The sequence below is a fragment of the Leopardus geoffroyi genome, chromosome B1 (genome assembly GCF_018350155.1).
Source record: "Leopardus geoffroyi isolate Oge1 chromosome B1, O.geoffroyi_Oge1_pat1.0, whole genome shotgun sequence".
Taxonomy (NCBI): Eukaryota; Metazoa; Chordata; class Mammalia; order Carnivora; family Felidae; genus Leopardus; species Leopardus geoffroyi.
This window is the reverse complement of record NC_059327.1, coordinates 28,321,680-28,341,659: the sequence shown is the minus strand read 5'-3', so window position 1 is coordinate 28,341,659 and position 19,980 is coordinate 28,321,680. Positions and strand designations below refer to the sequence as shown.

General features: G+C 40.0%; 1 protein-coding gene and 1 long non-coding RNA gene across 4 annotated transcripts in view; one reads left to right on the top strand and one right to left on the bottom strand.

Moving 5' to 3' along the window:
* The first annotated feature begins 295 nt into the window (after positions 1-295).
* Positions 296-19,980, top strand: part of TEX15 (testis expressed 15, meiosis and synapsis associated) — a 101,714-nt gene continuing 82,029 nt past the window's right edge. For 2 of the 3 annotated variants that reach the window (XM_045456123.1, XM_045456106.1), the window contains exons 1-2: positions 296-395; positions 15,392-15,467. The gene's annotated coding sequence lies outside the window, so the exon portion shown is untranslated. Of the gene's footprint in view, positions 396-1,209; positions 1,333-15,391; positions 15,468-19,980 lie in introns of those variants that run through there. The other variant, XM_045456116.1, reaches the window with a different exon arrangement.
* On the bottom strand, positions 8,445-11,867 carry LOC123586742. Its single transcript, XR_006706920.1, has 3 exons — positions 11,605-11,867; positions 10,374-10,479; positions 8,445-8,812 (listed from the first exon to the last, which is right to left on the bottom strand). It is a non-coding gene; the product is annotated as an uncharacterized LOC123586742 (long non-coding RNA).

The window sequence follows — 19,980 nt, the reverse complement described above, 5'->3', positions numbered from 1 at the left end:
AACCCAGCTCTCCATCTGAGTCGAAAGGATGCCAGTAGCAAACATATTACATTCACGTAGTCATTCGACACACGTTTGTTGAGAGCCTATCACGTGCAAACGGGGTATGCACTGAGCACACGTTTCACGTTGGGACACCGAACTAGTCTACAAAGTCCACGTCCACCCAGTCCTCCATCCCCTGGCTCTTCAGGCCTTCCCCAACAGGACCTCTTGCTCCACCCAATGCGCACGTGCAGAAGTGACCGCCTCCGCGCACGGATGCCTCCGCGTGCGCACGTGCCTGGGAGCACCGCTTGTTCCTGAAGTTTCTTGGGAAGCAAGTGCCAGGAGTTTTGTTTCGCTGTGAAGATTTTGATTCTGAGGAACTGACTGGACAAAGAAAGCTGCATAAGGTTTGTGGGGAATGTGGTGGCGACTTTTAGAAGCTGGCAAGGTTCTTGGTGAATTAGGGAAAGCATGTTAATCATCATGAAGTTCAGGGACTCTTAACTTGAGCCCAAAGGTGGGCCTCCGCCGGCCTGGTTACTGGCTAAATAATAGCTTCCCTTGGATGAGCTACTTCCCACGCTGGCGCGTCCTTCGCCCCCGTGCAGAGGTATCCCGACACCACGGAGATTCAGGTACCGGTAACCGGGAGGGGAAACCCTACAGTTTGGACGGATCCCCGACCTCTTGATTCTCAGTTGCCACAAGGTCGAAGGGAGCAGTGCGAATGCCGTGTGCCTCGCACGGGGCCAGGCGCCAGGGTTGGATTAGCCTCCTAGCGGTTTCCCTGGGGGCGGGGCGGGACCGCGGCGGGGCTTCAGGATCCGGGAGTTGCCGCCCTCTCCCGCCGCAACTTGGCACCCACGCACAACCCAGCGACTCCCGAGCTTGGAGGCGGGGAACGCCGCCCGGGTGACGGCTGCTCTCGCGAAGTCGCGAGGCCCTGAGCTGCCCGGGCCACCCGGGGCGTCCGCGCGCCGCATCGCGGCGGAGCAGAGGCCGCGCGCTCGGACGATGCCCGCCGGCGCTGGCCGCCCGCTGTCTCGCTGCAGGAGCCCGTGGAGCTCGGGGTGGCGAGGGCGGCTCGGGAGGCGGGCGTGCAGGGTGAGCCCGAGGTGAGCATCCCCCGACGGCAGATCGGGCTGGCGGGCGGGCGGACCTTCGCGCCCGGGGAGGCGGCCGCCGCGTGTCCGAGGCGCTTTGGCCGTTGTAAGGGCTGAGTGGAGGTTTTGCGAGACTGCTTCGCTTTGATCATTCTTGACTTCTTGGTTCAGTTCTTTGAACGTACTGAAACTTTTCGGGTCCCACCTTGGCGTGGGTGCAGAAAAAGCCTCCTGACCTCAGGTAGTTTAGTATGAGCCACTGCCTAAGCCCATTCCTACTCCAGTCTTTTAAGGCAGTTTCCATCGTTTCCGCTCTGGGGTTGAATTTATTTGGAATGCTCGGTTTGAGGTACACGGCCGCCCTGGTGGCTGTGTGGAAAGCAGTTTAGTAAGGATGGTACAGAAAGTGGAAAGGTCGACAGTTCTTGGGCTTTTCCAGTGCACTGGACAGTTCTAGTGCTCCTCAAGTTTTAAAAATTGTGGGCTCCAAGTGCAACGTAAAGCACCCCAACACGTAAGTGCAATGCTTGCCTTTTGGGGTGACAGATGAGTGTGGGACTATTTCAAAATATAAAGTGGAAGTGACACAAAATTGTAATTCGCTTATTTACGTTTTTGAATTTGTTTTTTTTGTCAATTATGTGCCAAGTGTGTATGTGTGGAGGTACCAATAGAAATGGTACAAGCTTTAAGAAAAGTGTCATTGAATTCACATTTTAGAAAATATATTAGGTAATCTAAAAAGGTTTTAGACTTCATTCACAATATGTCAGTGTTCATTGGAAAGGAGGACATTTTAACAGAAGAGGCCAAGGGAACTGGAGGACTGAAATCAGTATTTATAGGTATTTTCAGTGCTTTGTCATTGCTCATTTTCTTAAAAGCTTCTAATTTAAACACACACATAGAAAACTGTCTTTATCTTATTCCCCAGATATTTTAAAATCTGAGTCTAATCATAAAGATGTCAAAATTTTGGAGACCGTGCCTAAATGTCTTGAAAACCTATGCGTATTTTCTTTTTAAAAATGTATTGAAGAATTTGGGGCGCCTGGCTGGTTCAATCAAAAGAGCATCTAACTCTTGATCTCAGGGTCATGAGTGTGAGCCTCACGTTGGGTGTAGAGAGATTACTTTTAATAAATAAATAAATAAAACTTTTAAAAAATTATTGAAGAATTCGTATGACTAGGGAAAAATTGCAATTATCTTTAGAGGTTAGTTGTTAATCAACAGGAAAAATAAGTATGATAAGTTTTACTTAAATTTTCTGGAAATTTAACACTATTGATAATTTTAGTGTGTATTTCAGCCTTATTTTTATAGTTTACTACATTAAAAAGGTTTTATCATTTTGCAGTATATACATATGAAATCATTATGTTGCACACCTGAAACTTATAAATGTTATATATCAATTATGTTTACATTTTTAAAATGCTTTCTACAACCAGTAAAATATAATTAGACTACTTTTGTTAGTAAAATATATTATAATGGTACTTGTACTCAATTGCAAGTGACTTAAGGATTACTTTTTCTCTCAGTACACCAGCTACTAAGGCACTTTTAAGTTATAGAGTTATTTTTTATTATACTTAAACATGATATAGTTTACCTGGATTACAAAATTTTTAAATTAGGGATAACAATCACCGTTTTTACAATACCTGAAGATTAATTTTAGAAAATTGGCAATTCTGATTTTTGGTAAATGTGTTGCTTTGGTCAGCTTTTGCTATGTTCCTATTTTTTATTTATTTGTAAATGTCTTTGCTTTGAAGAAGAATGCTGTAAGGAATATGAAGTGCCTGCTTGTTATCCCGTTAGATGTGATGGAATCTGATTAACTGCAAACCCTAAATGTGTTGCACAGTTGGGATTAATTTTCCTTTAACCCTTACCTTTTTCCATTCATATTTGTTACGTACTTTTATCAAAAAGGAACTCTTTTTGGTTTAAAAAATATTTCCAGAATACCAGTGTTTTATTCATTGATTTTTTGTGTGTTTATAAGTGATATTCTAGGCTGATTTGTTTTTACTTTGTGATACTTTCAGTTATATGAAGTTAGTCCAGAGGTAGGCTTAGATTGTCAAAAAATAACTTTTTAAAAATAGCTCTATTTTACAAGGTGAAGTAAAGATGCATAGTAAGCTGAACAAACTTAAGAGAATTTTTGAAAATTTACACAAAAGTAAAAAATATAGTAGAAAAAAATTAAAGAAAAATATTTTTAATAAGTGAAAATAAAAATGAATTTTTTCTTTTTCTGCTGAATTCTGTGGTTCAGGTTGTGCAGATTGTTGTGTTAATCCTCAGATCAGTTTTCTAAGTGTGCAGGATGATTTAGTGTTCGTCTGGCTGTATTTCACGGACCCGAGACCCACAAAAAAACTTCCATGCTGTTCCACCATCTCGGCTCCTCCCCCCAAACTTAAGAGAATTTTAAACTCATTAATAGAGTAAATTTGATGATTGCTTTAATGAGCAATTTTGCCTGTTTAAGATAGTCTCTGAAGTCTGGTAGCAACTCTATATCCTTGGAATGTATAATCCACATAATGCAAAGCCTTTGTAATTACTGCCCTGTGAAACTAACGATAGTTAGTTGCTCCTGAGAGTCGGTCTTTAATTACCACAGCTGAGACTTTGGCAAAGCTGCATCTGCTGCTGTCATTAGTATGGCTGTGGATATATGTGAACAATTAAATCCTTATCAGAACATCATTTTCATATTGGATGGCTTTGGTAGTGCTTATTAGACCCTATATATATAAAGCTATTTTGATTTTTAAGTGTTTCTGACAAGTTTAACCTACTGTAACTCAACTTGAGGATATGGAGGACAATGTCGCAAGAGAGAAAATCACTGACTCGAGTGTCTAGCTTCTTAGAATACAATCTGAAACTGGCGCACACACCTCGAGTTGGGGGGCATACTTACTTTTTGCCAGTGAAGGTAAAACTTAATTTCTTTTTCACTTTTATAAGCATAAGCTTGTTAGCACTGCTGTGTTTATAGGTTGAACAGCAAAACTGCAAAGTGTGTGTGTGAGAGAGAGAAAAGGAGGGGAATGAGTAAATGGCATTTTTGTATATTAAATCAGCAGAAACCATTGTAATCCTCTTGTCTAGAGGTTCTTAATTTAGGACACATGGACTTTGGTAATTACTTGAAGCCCCTGATTGTTTGCAAAAAAAATGTGTGGATTGTGATAATTTTTGCTGAGGAAAATATATAGCTTCATCAGACTCTAAAAGATGTGAGCCTCTCTCCCCCCAAAACAAATTTAGCAATAATAAACTTGAAGTAGTTGTACAGGAACATGTTCCCAGTTTATAAAGCGTAATAGCTGGATATTAGCAGAACTGGGATTCAGACCTAGGTTTTGACTGCCAGTCCTTTGCTGCTTTCTTTAGTCTATAGTTATTGCACCTTGTAGTGGCCTCTTTTTTGATAAGCCAGTGTTCTATACTCTGTGGCTTACAAGTAAAGCTTTTAGAGGGACATTTCAAGTTCATGTAAGCATTTTAATGACAGGTCTTAGCAGAAACTATGAGCAAAAAATGAAATGAATGAAGACATAAACAAATATTTCCTAATATCAGTAGATGAAAACATTGCCATGATTTTGTACCATTAGTATAAAAGAACAAATCCTGGGGCACCTGGGTGGTTCAGTCAGTTGAGTGTCCCAACTCTTGATTTCTACTCAGGTCATCATCCCAGGGTCATGGTCTGTGCTGAGTGTGGAGCCTCCTTGGGATTCTCTCTCCCTCTCTCTCTCTCTCTCTCTCTCTCTCTCTCAAATAAAATAAAAAATAAATAAAAGAACAAATTCAAAAGGGACTAACCTTTTATAAAATCAAATTCTTTGCTAGTAGAATTACATATCATAATGGTGGTCAGGAAAGTCTGTAAGCCCTTTGACCTTGGATTTATGCTTTCTTTTTTTTAAGTTTCCTTAAACATTTTTTTTAATGTTTATTTATTTTTGAGAGAGAGATAGAGCACAAGCAGGGGAGGGGCAGAGAAGGAAGGAGACACAGAACCCAAAGCAGGCTCCAGGCTCTAAGCTGTCAGCACAGAGCCCGATGTGGGGCTTGAACCCACAAACTGTGAGATCAGGATCTGAGCCACCCAGGTGCGCCATTTTAAGTTTTTATTCAAATTTCAGTTAGCTAACACACAGTGCAACACCATTTTCAGGTGTGCAATATAGCGATTCAACACCTCCACACAACACCCTGTGCCCATCAGAGCAAGTGCACCTCCCGAATCCCTATCACCCACTCCACCCCCCACACAATCACCAGTTTCCTTTCCACAGACAAGAGTCTGCCTCTTGGTCTGCTCCCTCTCTCCCTCCTCCCCTTGCTCATTTGTTCTGTCTACTAAATTCTAAATATGAGTGAAACCACATGGCATTCCTCTGTCTCTGACTGACTCACCCTGCCCAGTACAACAGTCTCCAGGTTTATACGTCCTTTATACTCTGTGGGGTATATTGTGTATAATGAAATAGTCAAGGAATAAGAAGCAACTTCAAAGAGCAAAAGGGCAAATTTTTAAAGAAAAGTTTCACAAATCCATCTTTCTCTCTCAAAAACCCAGCCTTTTATATTTGCAGTTGTCTTTAAAGCCCGTTTCAATCAATTAAACCTAGTATTTTAGTTTTTCCAAGTTTATTATGTGCCTGAGATGTTTATTATGTTTATTTATTTATTATGTTATCTGAGATATTTAGCCCATACAAATACATGCACTTTATATATTTTTGTTCTCCTTTTTTTGAAGGATGTTTTAAAGTTTATTTATTTTGAGAGAGAGCACAATTAGGGTAGGGGCAGAGAGAGTTCGAGAGAGAGAATCCCAAGCAGGCTCTGCACAGTCAGTGCAGAGCTGGACATGGGGCTCAATCCCATGAACTGTGAGATCATGACCTGAGCCTAGATCAGGAGTCGGACGCTCAACCGACTGAGCTACCCAGGCACCCCTAGTTTTGTTCTCTCTTAAAGCTAAAAAGAGAATAGGGCTTCACAGATCAATAAATCATATGAATATTTGAAAAAGAGAGGATGAATGTTAGATTATTAACATTAAACTGTAAGAATTTAAAAATTTTATCTCATTATGTGATCAAACACATACTAATAATAATAACCAACACTGAATAGTGCTTTGTTCTGTAAGTCAGTTGTATATATTGCATATATTAATTTAGTTACTCATACAGCAGGGGAGATTGATCAGCTGAATTAACTTGACTAGATATTTGTTAATTTTCCTATTTTTTTTTTTTAAATTTTTTTTTCAACATTTTTATTTATTTTTGGGACAGAGAGAGTCAGAGCATGAACGGGGGAGGGGCAGAGAGAGAGAGGGAGACACAGAATCAGAAACAGGATCCAGGCTCTGAGCCATCAGCCCAGAGCCCGACGCGGGGCTCGAACTCACGGACCGCGAGATCGTGACCTGGCTGAAGTCAGACGCTTAACCGACTGCGCCACCCAGGCGCCCCTAATTTTCCTATTTTTAATATATGAAGAAATTGAGGCACAGAGAGATTAGGTAACTGGTCCAAAGTTGCATAGTTAGTGAGGGCAGAACAGGATTTGGAACTAGGTGATCTGGCTTTATCATACTGCCACCAGAACTATTTATCTCTGATCTAAGTCATGAATGAATCAAATAATTTTCCTTTAAAAATAATTTATCTGGGGGCACCTGGCTGGCTCAGTAGGTAGAGCATGAAACTCTTGATCTCAGGGTCATGAGTGCAAGCCCCACACCGGCATGGAGCCTACTTTAAAAAAATTTTTTTGCAAAAAACCAACAATTTATCTAAATTACTTACGCTAAATTTTTTAAGGAAAATTATTTGCTGCAGATTTTCTGAGTCTGAAGAGAGCTAATGGCAAATTGGTCTGTTTTGTTCACCTCATATTTGTAGACTATTTAAAAATGGGACTAAAATTTTTAGTCTAACAGAAGACTAGCATCAGAAAAGCCAGGAAAAATGATGCAAATTCATTTCCTTGCATAGGGTGTCTGGTTAGTTTTCTTCTGGAGACTCGATAATACTCAAATTTTCCTACAGGTTTATTGGAATTCTCCAGTCTGTCTACTTGGTGTAATCCTCACCAGGTTTATTTTAGTATTTCAGACATGGCTTCTACAGAATTTTTGAGAAGTCTTGTTACTACAGTCAGGTAGACTCTTAAAATGAGTATGATGTTAGAAATACACAAATTATATTGAAATCCATTCTTGATAGGATAAGGGTACATATTATTATTGTTAGTTGTTAGCTTCTCAAATTTAAACTTAAATATGGAAAAAAATTAATTTTAAAATGAACATCATGCCTCTTCTATCAGAAGGATATATAATTAGATATATTTATTTAAGAATTATAATTGCATATTAGTGTTTTCTGGGTATGACTCCTTTACAGATATACATGATCCAATATTAAATAGTTATCTTTTGGGACACCTGGGTAGCTCAGTCAGTTGAGCGTTGGCTCTTGATTTTGGCTCAGGTCATGATTTCACTATTCATGGGATGGAGCACTGCATCAGGCACTGCACTGACAGTGCAGAACCTGCTTGTGATTCTCTCTCCCCCTCTCTCTCTGCCCCTCACATGCCCACACATGCTCTCTCAAAATAAACCAACATTAAAAAAATTTTTACTTTGGGGTGCTTGGGTGGCTCAGTCAGTTAAGCGTCTGACTTCAGCTCAGGTCATGATCTCACAATTCATGGGTTCGAGCCCCGCATCAGGCTCTGTGCTGACAGCCTAGAGCCTACTTTGGTTTCTATGTCTCCCTCTCTCTCTGTCCTTCCCCTGCTTTCTCTCTCTCTGTCTCTGTCTCTCTCTCAAAAATAAATAACATTAAAAATTTTTTTTTGCTTTATCTTTCTGGCCTCAACCTTGCATTTCTTTTAGGTTCAGCAGACCAGAATAGGTAACTAATAATTGATGGCTGTATTTTCCATACAAGATGTTGAATTTTTTGGACCAACACAGAAAGATAGCTTAATGTTTTAAAGTGAAAACAACACCTTGAATAGCAAGAATGATTCAGTACACCATTCATTGACTTTGAAGGGCTATCTGAGGAATACTGTTGGTTTTTAACTAGAAAACAATCCAATGCAAGAGGAAAAGTTGACTCATTGTTGGTTCAGTCCTAGTTAGAAATTTATCAAACGATGCTTCATCTATTACCTGTATACCTATATTAATAAAAATGAATTGTGTGGGTTTTTAGGTAAGACCAATTTTAGAGATTACTTTGTTATTAGGGAAAATAACTGATAAGTCTTCTACAAGGATTAAATAAGGAGCTCTTTATTATTATTTTTTCTCTTCCAAGAGTTTCATGTGTTTAACTCCCTTGAAAATTGTATGTCATTATCTTTAGTCATCTGATTATGCCTTTGTATTTCCCTAATATGTTTTTAAAAATCTCATGGCCGTAATATATTAGCTACTAATCTCATTCCTGTGCTTTTACAACAATTCCCTAACTCCTTTTGTATGTAATTTTCTTCTGCCACACAGAGAATGCACTCAGTTTGGAGTTCTATTGATTGATCTCTTCATCTTTGACAGCCTGGTAGCACAATACACATCCGTATTTTGTACCCTTCGAGCAACACATCTGCTTTCCAGAACTTTGGTCAGGCAATCATCTCTCTGTTTATATCTGCATAGGGAGGAAAGAAGTGGCTTTAGGCTGGCAAGGGGGTAACTTTCCTGCTGTTTCATTTGCTTTTCACTTGTTTTCAATACAGTAACTTAGAGGAAGGCATTCTTTGTATTTATTAATTGGACTCACTAAGTAGTAACAATCTCTCATTATGTTCACTTATAAATTATAAAACAAGGTTGATATATAGGAGGAGTGTAGGTAATCCAGGTTTTTTCCATGTAAAATAGGTTGCAAAGTATCCTTTGCTAGTTTACTTCATGGTAGAGTGTTTCTTTTCGGTTAAGCCTGTTAGAATTTGGGCATTTGAGAAGGTTGAAGGAAGAGCTAGGACTGGAGGATTGAGTTAATGAAGGGTTGACTTGTTTTCTCACCTTTCTCTGTGGCCAGGATGACCGTGACCTCTTTGTGGAACCTGATCTATTTTTACCAAAGCTCCTGGACTCCAAAGGGAAAGGAAGCAGGGGAGTCCTAACCCTTGGGGGCCCCTTAAGTTTAATTATTCCCCTGATGAAAAGCAGCTGGACTAGGAGTACTCTTTCCCATAGCCTAGACTCTTGGGATAGTCTTTAAAGCATATAAATTACTTTTAACTTTACTCTCATTTGACTGTGTATAATTAAATAGATACAGGATCCTCCTTGGGACTGAAGGGAGAGCCTGCCCCCAAATTTTTAGAAAAATCCCTTCATACACTATAGGACATCAAAACAAAATTAGGACTTCTGAGTCACCACAAAACCATGGAAATGTTTGAATACTGGCTTTTGCTTCTAGTTTAAGAACCCTCATACTGTAGATTGATTAAGGCAACATAGTCAACTGAATTTGGGTTGTAATAAAATAATTAAACCACATAGTTTAAAAGATAATCCGTCCCTCCTGTTCTCTTTGCCCTCAGGGAGACAGACTAAATCTTAACGATAAATACAAATGAGAAGGCCTTGAGAAATGAACTGGTAATTCTTAGACCTTTCCTTCCTGGAGTGCCCAAATTTAATGATGCCTGATCATCTGGATTGGTGGTTATCAAAATGTGGTCCCAGTACCATCAGCATTACCTGGTCATTTGTTAGGGAAAAAAAAAAATTCTGGGGTGCCTTGGTGGCTCAGTCGGTTAAGTGTCCGACTTCAGCTTAGCTCATGATCTCACGCTCTGTGAGTTCAAGCCCCGCTTCAGGCTCTGTGCTGACAGCTCAGAGCCTGGAGCCTGCTTCAGATTCTGTGCGTCCCGCTCTCTCTGCCCCACCCCTGCTTGCGCGCTCTCTCTGTCTCAAAAATGAATAAATGTCAAAAAGAATTTTTTTAAAGAAAAAAAAATTCTTGGGCTTCAAGCATAGACATACTGAATTGGAAACTCTAGAGATGTGGGACCCAGTAATCTGTTTTAATAAGCTCTCCAGGTGACTGATATATGTTAAAGTTTGAGAACCACCAACTCTAGATCATCAGGAATGAACCTTGTTTGTTTGTTTGTTTTTTGCTTTGCTAGTCCATTGCTTCAGTGTAAAAATAATTATTACTTATTACTCATTTGGTATTTTGCCTGTGTACACACCTGGAATAGGCATCCTGTGTTAATTACATTGAAGATATCCAAATTAAAATTGTTGGTGGCTTTTAGAGTTCTTTTTACTTCCTTGTCTTTCCTTCTTGCTGGGTACCTGGAACAAGGTAGCTACTTGATAAATACTTGTTAAATGAATTGATTGCCTACCTCCCTTTCCACCCGAAAAGAGCAAACCCACAGTCTTTTTAAAAATTTCTTTCAGATTCTTCCTTGCCAGGAGCATTAGGCCTGAAAGTGACGTTTCTAATTCAGAACATTTCTTTCTCCTAATAGTGACTCTGGTTGAAAAGAATTGCTTGCTAATTCTAAAAATGGAAAAGAAGACGGGGGGGGGGGGCGGGGGGGAAAGAAACCATTCTTATGTAGCTGATTGGATGCTTTCCTCAGAATTACCTACCAGTAGATCTCAAACCTAGCTTACATCAGAATCACCTGGAGAACTTGTCCAATCACAGATTGCCGGGTCTAATTCCTAGATTTTCTGATTCAGAAAGTCTAGGATGAGCCCAGAAGATTTGCGTTGCCAGCAAGTTCCCAGGTAATACTGATGCTGCTGGTCTAGGGACCCCAATTTGAGAATCACTGCCCTTCGTTCACTAAGACCAGAAATACAGGTAATTTCCTGAATGTGAACATTAGTTGCTGGTGCTTGTGTATCTAGGGAACTATAATTGGAATGTATAGTATATAACTAGGTAACAAACTTACTGAACAGTATTTTTTAGAGGTGTCTGTTAAAATCTTTTTCAACACAAAGCTTTTTTCAGACCTCTATAAAAATTGATTGAAAACTCAGCCACCTAAATATCTGAATTTACGAGGAATAGATTCTTTACCCAAATCTTGCCACACTGGTCATTTCTGTGCTTCTTTTCACTTCAAGCTTTGTTGAGAGTTTAGCTAAGCTCCTCCACAGTATAGCTGCCTCAGCAGTCATTTTGTTTGGCCAGGCAGCCTTTGGTGACCTGAAACTGACCCTAGCTCCTTCATGCAAATGCATGCCCTAGATATTAGCCCTCAGAGTCACAAGTAAATGGAAGTTTCTGAAATGACTTCCCCAGCAGCCCTTTTGATCACCTGTCTCTCCTGCCTCCCACTGCCTTTCCCTTACGTGCCGCTTGGTTAAGACCCCTGTGCAGCTTACCAAAACCCTGCTCTTTTGTTTTGAGTTGACCAATCCATCTTAGCCCAGGAACCCCAAAGCACTCTGTTCACAGACCTTAATAAAGGCATGTGCCCAGGTCCTGCCTCTGCATCTTCACTCTGCCTTCATCTCCTGTGTAGTCCCTTGAGGTGTGTCCAGTACTTCCTCCAGGACCTGTAACAAATTTCTCTTCAGTTCTTCTTGTGGTCTGTTGTTGAGCCTTGGTTCACCATCCACACCCCGTGCTCCAGTTAATATGTGTCAATTTGACAAATTCATAACAAGCTTACTTAATTTTCCGATATAATTTTATACCCAAACACGTGTTGCTTGTTCATCTTCTTTTTTTTTTTTTAATTTTTTTTTTAATGTTTTATTTATTTTTGAGACAGAGAGAGACAGAGCATGAACAGGGGAGGGTCCAAGAGAGAGGGAGACACAGAATCCGAAGCAGGCTCCAGGCTCTGAGCTGTCAGCACAGAGCCCGACGTGGGGCTCGAACTCACGGACCGTGAGATCATGACCTGAGCCGAAGTCGGACGCTCAACTGACTGAGCCACCCAGGCGCCCCGCTTGTTCATCTTCTTAAGTTGATCTGTTTCTGTATTTTCTGGCCTTAAATACCAGTTCCTAAAGAATAGAAAGTTGACATTTCATGTGGATTTTTTTTTAAGTTTATTTATTTTTGAGACAGAGAGAGACAGAGCATGAACAGGGGAGGGGCAGAGAGAGAGGGAGGCACAGAATCAGAAACAGGCTCCAGGCTCTGAGCCACCAGCCCTGAGCCAGACGCGGGGCTCGAACTCACAGACCGCGAGATTGTGACCTGAGCTGAAGTCGGACGCTTAACCGACTGAGCCACCCAGGCGCCCCCCCATGTGGATTTTTTTCTCACAACTAAACAGTTTTGTTGACCTGACTCTCTGCCATTTGAATTCTTACATAATACATTCTTAGCTTCTCCCGAAACAGGTTAAAAATGAGGTGAAACTGGGGCGCCTGGGTGGCTATATATCAGTGAATATAGAATTCTCATATTTAACAGAAACTTTAGTGAATATTTTCAACCATACCCATACAAACATACATTCCTCTGCAGATTAAATTCAGAGTTACTGTACTACATAGGTTCTAGTAGAGAAAAGTCTTGAAGGCAGTTTTTCTTTATTTTTTTAATGTTTATTTATTTTGAGAGAGAGAGAAAGACAGAGAGCACCCACACAAGCTGGGGAGGGGCAAAGAGAGGGAGAGAGAATCCCAAGCAGGCTTCATGCTGTCAGCACAGAGCCTGACGTGGAGCTCGTTCTCATGAACCGTGTTATCACGACCTGAGCCAAACCCGAGAGTGGGACGTGTAACCAACTGAGCCACCCAGGCATCCCTTAGTTTCTCTTTTAATGAAATGCCTCCCATGAATTTGTGGAAAGGCTTACCAAATCAGTACCTTCTTTATTAAATTTGTAGTTGGTGTTGCTTTTTTAAACTTAAAATTTTTTAATATTTATTTTTGAGAGAGAGAGACAGTGTGAGCAGGGGCAGGGGAGGGGCAGAGAGAGAGAGAGGGAGACACAGAATCTGAAGCAGGCTCCAGGCTCCATGCTGTCATCACAGAGCCCAATGTGGGGCTCAAACTCACAAACTGTGAGATTATGAGCTGAGCTGAAGTCGGATGCTCAACCAGCTGAGCCACCCAGGTGCCTTAGGTTGGTGTTGCTTTTTAATTTCAGTGTCCCATAGCCAGTTTTTCCCCTTATTTCAGGGGTTTGCCACTGTTTTGCTATTCCAGAAAGTCTGAAACAGCTCCGTGCAAGGGTTTTTGTGTTTTGTGCTTTCTTAAGCAACTTCTATGATCAAATTAAGAGTATTGGTAACTTTTACATCTTCATACATATTTGTTTTTTATACACCCCAGTTGTCTTAATTTACAAGTTTGCTTTGGATTCTTTTTTTTTTTTTTTTTTTTAACGTTTATTTTTGAGACAGAGAGAGACAGAGCATGAACGGGGGAGGGTCAGAGAGGGAAACACAGAATCCGAAACAGGCTCCAGGCTCTGAGCTGTCAGCACAGAGCCTGACTTGGGGCTTGAACTCACGGACCGCGAGATCATGACCTGAGCCGAAGTCGGCCGCTTAACCGACTGAGCCACCCAGGCGCCCCTACAAGTTTGCTTTGGATTCTTAAGTGTACTGACTTAAAAATTATCCTTTAACTTAGTACAGTTACAGTAGACAAGCAAATGGACTAATCGTTGATTTCCAAATGTACATGTCATCCATCTAATTATTACTAAATATTTCATACCATTATTGGTATTCTTATGTGAATGCTAGCTCCAATCGTGGGAATTTGTGAGTGATAGACTATCATCATTAAATTCTCAGAATTTTTAGTTTCCAAATTAGTTGTCATTTTATTTTTATATGTCAGTCTCTTATCCTTATTACCTTGATATTCTGTGACTATACTGACTCTGATTTTTTCTGTGTATTTTTTCCACTTTTATTTCTTTGGGTCCTTTTGGCAATAACACTTCATTAAATCACTTCACTAAAACATTGGCAAAATAATCAGTAAAGGTTAACATGTTCTTTTGTTTTTACAGAGTTTTAAAATGTGTAGTAATGACGTTTTCTTTTCAAAAGTAGATCTACAATGTCTATTTTATTTTATTTTTTTAAGGTTAATTTATTTATTTGGGGGTTGGGGAGCAGAGAGAGAGGGAGACGGAATCCCAAGCAGGTCCTGTGCTGCCAGCACAGAACCTGACACAGAACTTGAACCTGTGAATTGTGAAATCATGACCTGAGCCGAAGTCAGACACTTAACTGACTAAGCCACCCAGGTGCTCCTACAATGTCTATTTTAAATACTTTTTTTATTTTCTTGAATGCTTAACTTGGAAAATAGAAAAACTCTAGAATTTGGAGTTCAAAATTTTGCTGGATGTATCAGTAATAAAAACATACTTTTTCTTAAAGAATGTGTAGCACTTTAAGGTATGGAATAGCATCATATAGAGATTATTATGTAACCAGTAGTACTATCCTGAAATCAGGGCATAAATTATATTTTAATATTATCCTGAAATCAAAGCATAAGTCTGTTATCCTGAAATCAAGACATAAATTTGAAGCTAATTATAAACAGGTCATTAAGATTTGGACATATTTTATAATTGCTTATTGTTTCCATGGTGCATACAATTAGAGTTATGGCTTAAATGTCTCTAGAAAGAAACTTAAAAAAAGGTTAGGATAGTTTAGTGGTTTAGAATCCAGATATCAAGATTGGACTTGAAAACCAACTTAGCAATTGGATAACCTTAGGCAAGATTCTTAAATTTTTTTATTCTCCCTGTTCTCATCTGGAAAAAATGGTAATACTGCTAATCAGTGCAGATTAAATGAGATACTGTATATAAAGTACCTAGATGGTGCATAGCATGTACCATAACTGTTTATAGTGACTTAATTAAAATTTTGGTATAAAACTATCAGTGTTTGTGTTTAGTGTTTTTTGCTATATATAAAAGTCCAAGGACAAGCTCATCTGCTATGTCACAATGTCATTTTCTCTGCTAGATGGCTGCATAAAAGTGGTGAGCTGATTCTGAATAGCAGATGAGAACGTACTAAAGTGAAGAGAAAGACTTAGGAAGAGGAGAGGAGAAAAGAATGCAAGGGTGTAATAGAGAAGGTACTGAGACATGCAGAAAACGGAACCTACCCTCCCCCAAAATGAAACAGGACTAAAAGGAAAGCAGAATTCACGAGGAAAAAAATGGCAGAACAAAAAAGAGTTTATTCGTGACGGAGAATGTGACCATAATTTTCTTTACCTCTGCCTTTTCTTTTTTTGTAGATACTCCTTTGTCATTTTTCATGTATGGACTGAGTCCTGATCATAACTGTATGATGGTAGATTTCATTGAGGAGTGGTAAGTATTTCAAATAATGGTTTTGTTACTGCTGTTACTTATAATACTGTATTGATTTTTTAAGCTCACTGTCAGTAATCTACTTTATAATTGACTTATAAATAATTTCACAGTAAAAAGGATATGTGAGGAATATGTGTATTTTTCCACACATTGAAATACTAAAGTATCCTTTGCAGGAAATTTTATTGGGTTCTTATTAGGATCTGTGATTGGTGCTGGAGATTTAAAAATGGGTAAATTATAGTCCAGTGGAGAACATTGACCCATACAAAATTGACCTTAATTTTTTTTTTAATTTTTTTTATTTTTAGCGTTTATTTATTTTTGAGATAGGGAGAGACAGAGCATGAACGGGGGAGGGTCAGAGAGAGAGGGAGACACAGAATCTGAAACAGGCTCCAGGCTGTCAGCACAGAGCCTGACGCGAAGCTCGAACTCACGGACTGCGAGATCATGACCTGAGCCGAAGTCGGACGCTTAACCGACTGAGCCACCCAGGCGCCCCAAAATTGACCTTAATTTACCATAAGTATTGACTCTTTGAATAACTAAATTGGAAGGTCAGGCCAATATTCAGATATTGCTTAGAATATTTGTGTTATTTGAGGTTTGGAATTACCTTTGAGCTAGTACTTAAACAGAATAAGACATTTATTTTGTAGCCAGATTGTTTTTGTTTCTCCATTTTTAATCAAAAGTGTTATTGTCACATGTGGTCACCCACATATTAACTGGATGGGTTTTATTTATTTATTTATTTATTTCCAACGTTTATTTATTTTTGGGACAGAGAGAGAGCATGAACGGGGGAGGGGCAGAGAGAGAGGGAGACACAGAATCTGAAACAGGCTCCAGGCTCAGCCATCAGCCCAGAGCCCAACGCGGGGCTCGAACTCACGGACCGCGAGATCGTGACCTGGCTGAAGTCGGACGCTTAACCGACTGCGCCACCCAGGCGCCCCTAGATGGGTTTTAAATGATACTTGTTTGATTTTGAAAACAAAACATGTCAGGGGATGGAAATTGGGCCAACTGTTGACATTTAAAAAAATAAAAGTGCCATAGTCATACACAGACGTACTCTGAGGAAATAAGTTTTCTAAGTAGTTTAAAAGTAAGGGTATCAAGGCTCTTTAACTTCTGAAACTGCCAAACTTTTATGACATCAGCTTGCATACACAGTACAGTTTTTTGCACGTACCTGTGTGTGGAACCACAGAGAAAATGTAAATAAATAGAGCTTGGTAGTGGTAGAGAGTGGGATAGGAATAGGAGGAAGCAAAACATTTTACGGTTTACAGCTTTAAGCCTGACTGAAAACAGATGAGAAGAGTAAAGCTTAGGAGCAGGTGTTTAGTGAGTGGCAGAATCAGGACAAGAAATCCATGTCTGCTGACTTCTTGTATAGTCTTTTGGTTACTATGTCATAAATACTTCAAAAGCATTCTTTTTCAAGTTAATTTCATAAAGACAATTTGGAAGGAAAGTGAAAAGTTGGACTGTTAAGTTGCAGGAGTTTGAGCTCTGTAGCCAGGTTATTAGCCTCAGCTACTTGTAACTGGGCCTGAGATTTTAAGATATTTTTCTGCCAGTGTTTTAACTAGTCACTGTGTGATCAGTTCCAGACTTTTTTTTTGCATTTGGGGAAAAAATTGCTTGTTCAGTCTTAGCAAAGTCTTCAAAACAAACCTGAGAGCTTCTCTTAATTTTTTTGGGTAAATCTCAGGTTTTTATTTGGTAACATTTCATAATCTATTTATTACATTCACCCCCGGGGTAGTAAGAGTTTATTCTTCCATAATCATTCAAATCAGTACAGTTTTACTCTAAATGTCCAGGAGTTTAGATATATAGTGCATTCTAATGTATGACGTTTTCTTTTTTTTAAAAAAATTTTTTTTTCAACGTTTATTTATTTTTGGGACAGAGAGAGACAGAGCATGAACGGGGGAGGGGCAGAGAGAGAGGGAGACACAGAATCGGAAACAGGCTCCAGGCTCTGAGCCATCAGCCCAGAGCCTGACGCGGGGCTCGAACTCACGGACCGCGAGATCGTGACCTGGCTGAAGTCGGACGCTTAACCGACTGCGCCACCCAGGCGCCCCTGACGTTTTCTTTTGATACAGCACATCTTTCTAGAGAAGTGGTTGATGTGGGCACTGATTTTCAGAAGCACACAGGTTCTGCTTATCTAACTCTTTAAACCTAAGTAAAACAAGTATCAATGGAGGAGAGTTGTTCTCTTGGGAATTACGTTTGCTTTTTTTTTTTAATCTTCCTTGTTATTTTCTGTAGTGAGTCCAGGTAGCTACTGGAATTACTGTGTAGTTATAAGCCCTTGTCTCTGACTCACAGTAATGCCCTCCAGGGAAATAGGACTCAACAGATGGCTCATCTTTTCCAAGAGGATTTGATAAGCTTCACATGGTGCTTTTCCTAAAAGATTCTGGGATTTGGCAATAGCAGAATAAACAAAGATTATCAGAAAAGAAATAAGATAGTCCTAATGTCCATCTTAAATACAATTAAAAGTGTAAGAAAACTACATGAGCTTCCTTTGCTATTTTGTTTCCAGTTTCTGTTAATTTTATATGAAAAATGATCTAGAAGCATCTTTTGTTTAGTAACTTCTGCCTGTTGTGTATAAGACTAGGAGGCAGTTTGGGTTTTTTGGGGTCTTTTTTTTTTTTTTTTTTTTAACGTTTATTTATTTTTGAGACAGAGAGAGACAGAGCATGAACAGGGGAGGGGCAGAGAGAGAGGGAGACACAGAATCCGAAGCAGGCTCCAGGCTCTGAGCTGTCAGCACAGAGCCCGACGCGGGGCTCAAACTCACAGACTGTGAGATCATGATCTGAGCCAAAGTCGGACGCTTAACCGACCAAGCCACCCAGGCGCCCCTTTTGGGGTCTTTTTAAGTTTATTCATTTAAGCAATCTCTGCACCCAGTGTAGGTAGGGCTTGAACTCATGATCCCAAGATCAAGAGCCACATGTTCCATGGACTGAGCCAGCCAGATGCTCCTAAGGGCCAGTTTAAAAAAACAACAACAAAACAACTATTTGTGATTATCATTGTTCTTCATGTAGGCATTCCCAATATCACTGCCTCCCCCTAAGCCAAACCTCAAGTTAAAGAAGAATTTGAGAGAGTTTAGGGTAGATTTCTGAGACACTACAAGGATGAAATTGAGCTTTCTTTATTGTGTCTTCACAAAGTGTTGACATGTAAACCTCTGGATAACTTGTAAATTTATCTTATGAGATATGTGTCACAAAAAAATGGCTACATAGATGTTGAATCTGAAATCAGTAAGAATAAACGATCTGATACTCAGCCAGATGCTGTTGCTAAAATTGATAGAAAAAAGTCAACAACATTCTGTAAGTGAAACAAGAGAATTAATAGATTTTACTGGTAGCCGCTAAGGGGCATCCTCTGCCCCTTTAAGGGGTTATAGGCTTCTAGTCCATGAAAAATAATGGATCATTTAACTTTACCTCTTCAGTACCCACCTCCCCCCCCCCGGCCTTACTAATTCAACAGACATTTATTGGAAATCTGTGTGAAGTTAGGTGTTAACCCTTGAATCATTAGGCTGTATGTTTTTTGCTTTTTGGGTTTTTTTTGGTATGAGCTTTTTTTCTTACCACGATACAGATCATAATCTTGCTCTTTTATGATCAATTCAACCTCACCTTTTGGGAGATCTTTCAAAATTCCTCCAGTATTCATTTTTCCCTCAGAGTGTTCTGTTTGTTTATGATGGCATCAGAAGGAATTTTTCAAGACCTTCCATTTTTCTGTCACCACCCCATTCCTTTCCATGGGGCTGGATCTTTCTGCCTTTGGTCTCAGTGTAATGTTTCACTCTCACTTTTTTTAAAATTTTTTTTTTTCAACGTTTTTTATTTATTTTTGGGACAGAGAGAGACAGAGCATGAACGGGGGAGGGGCAGAGAGAGAGGGAGACACAGAATCGGAAACAGGCTCCAGGCTCCAAGCCATCAGCCCAGAGCCCGATGCGGGGCTCGAACTCACGGACCGCGAGATCGTGACCTGGCTGAAGTCGGACGCTTAACCGACTGCGCCACCCAGGCGCCCCTCACTCTCACTTGGAAACTCCACATTACCAGAAACAAGTACTAGTCACTGTGTCTGTGTTGCAGACACTCTCTACCTTTTTGACTACAATATCTTTTGTGTTTTTTTTTTTTAATTTTTTAAGTGTATTTATTTATTTTGAGAGAGAGAGGGCGCGCGCACAAGTTGGGGAGGGGCAGAGAGAAGGAGAGACAGAATTCCAAGGAGGCTCTGTGCCATCAGCACAGAGCCAGATGCAGGGCTCGAACTCACAAACCGTGAGATCATGACCTGAGCCAAGATCAAGAGTCTGATGCCTAACCGACTGTGCCACCCAGGTGCCTACAGTCTCTTCTTGACATGGCTCCCATTCCATCTTTACTATTGTGCTGTTTAGTTTTATTATAATCTCTTTCTCTTTAACCAG